The sequence below is a fragment of the Chrysochloris asiatica genome, unplaced genomic scaffold (assembly GCF_000296735.1).
Source record: "Chrysochloris asiatica unplaced genomic scaffold, ChrAsi1.0 scaffold00002, whole genome shotgun sequence".
Classification (NCBI taxonomy): domain Eukaryota; kingdom Metazoa; phylum Chordata; class Mammalia; order Afrosoricida; family Chrysochloridae; genus Chrysochloris; species Chrysochloris asiatica.
Genome location: NW_006408520.1, coordinates 41,317,744 through 41,319,722, shown reverse-complemented (window position 1 = coordinate 41,319,722; position 1,979 = coordinate 41,317,744). Strand labels below are relative to the sequence as shown.

The following is a 1,979-nucleotide window of genomic DNA, read 5'->3' as shown; positions in this document are numbered from 1 at the left end:
AACAGATATATTAGGGAGAAAAAGAAGAAAACAGAAAGAAAAACAGGAAGACTAATGACTATGTGGCCTGCTAGATTCAGTGTGAACATTTAAAAAGTTTCTTGTGGGGCTATGAAGGCAAGAAGACAGTAGGTGGCATACAGACATACTACTTCTTGTTAGAGAGAAAGCCACTACCTGTTTTTTTGTTTTTTGTTTTTCCTTTCTCTCTACTATTTTATTTTTTGATACTGTTTTCTTGTTTCTTTATTTGCTTTCCTTCTCTCTTGAGTGTGTTCTCTCTTCTTGCCTCCCTTAACAGGATACAGCAACAACATCCCTCAGCCCAGCCATGACAATACCCTTTGAGACCTCATCCATTGGGTAAGAGCCAATACCAGCTACTATACCCTGGATAAATGAAAACTAACATCAACTAAATCTATCCAGAACTGAAGTCTACAAACAGTGAACAGATAATGTTGCACAAGCTCATCTCCCGATTACACACACTAGGATACAGTTGGTAAGTACCTAAGAATATGGCCACATACAATCACAACTTATTGTACAAATATAATAAGAGCACAATGCCTAAAAAGCAGCAACAAATTCCTGTTTATGGGAATAAACAAGACAAAGTAGCTCATAATAATAACCAAGAGACAGACCTAGAAAAAGTTTTTGAGAAAAAAAGGCAGAAGAGTAACAGAGACAAATGAACTGGAGGCAGACACAGACTTCCCAGAAGAAGAGCAGGCTTTTGATCGGCCTGAGAAGGAATTCAGAAGACTGATATGAAAACACATTCAAATATCCACAAAGGGGTGTGAGAAAATAAGGAAGAAGTCAGGAAAGTGCTGCAGGAGTAATCAAATAAGATAGATACAGCATTTGAAACAATTCAAAACCTGTAAAAGAGGTCCAGATGATTAATAATAAAATATCAGAAATGGACAATACACTGAAAGAGCAGAGGAGTAGAATTGAAGAGATGGAAGCCAGAACTAATTACCTGGAAGTCAAATCTCTCAATACTGTTAAGATAAAAGAGCAAGCATAAAAAAGAAAAAAAAAAATCTGAAGAGAGTCTAAGATTAATGCTGGATAACATGAAAAGGAATAACTTAAGAATTATTGGCATTCCAGAACAGGAACAATCACACAAGCCCACAGAAGAGATAATTGAGGATTTCTGTAAGAAAATTTCCCTAACATCTTGAAGGATGAGAAGATAAACGTTCAAGAAGTTGAATGAATGCCAAAAAGAATAGACCCCAAAAGAAAATCACCAAGACATATAATAATCAAGCTCTCCAAGATCAACGACAAGGAGAGAATCCTAAAAGCAGCCAAGGAAATGAGAAGTGTTACCTACAAAGGCAAGCAAATCAGATTAAGCTTGAATCTCTAAGCAAAAAGGATGCAGGCAAGAAAGCAATGGGGAGATACAAATAAAACCCTAAAAGAAAAAAAACAAAACAAAACAAAAAACCCTGGCAATCAAGAATCATCTATCCAGCAAAAATTCCAATCAAATACGATGGGGCAATAAAAACATTCCAGGATATAGAGAAACTAAGAGATTTTGTCAAAGTCAATCCAGTGCTTCAAAACACCTAAAGGGAGTTCTTTGGAATGAAAGCCCACAAGAACAGATAACAACAAGAGATTGAAAGACATGGCAACACCACCTGGAACTCAGCCAACAGATAGCAGAGTTCAGAACAACAAAATTACAACAACAAATTCAGAGGTCTTGTGAGGTCAATCAAAGATCAAAATATTAACAATGCCAAAGAAGAGAAAATATAGGAACAGAGATCCAGGTGGTAAGGAGGTCAGGTAGATTTCATGATACAATAGACTGTCTAAAATGCAGGGAAAACTTAATAGACTATAAGGTAACTCCAAAGAAAGTTAATACTTCACAACTTATCATGAAAATGAAGATCCAAGTAGAACAAGGAAACAGTAAAACTAAGAAGAAACTGACAAGA

At 36.0% G+C, this 1,979-nt stretch overlaps 1 pseudogene; it reads left to right on the top strand.

The window, feature by feature from the left end:
* Positions 1 to 521: 521 nt before the first annotated feature.
* The window catches only part of LOC102837994, a 19,043-nt pseudogene continuing 17,585 nt past the window's right edge, over positions 522 to 1,979 (top strand).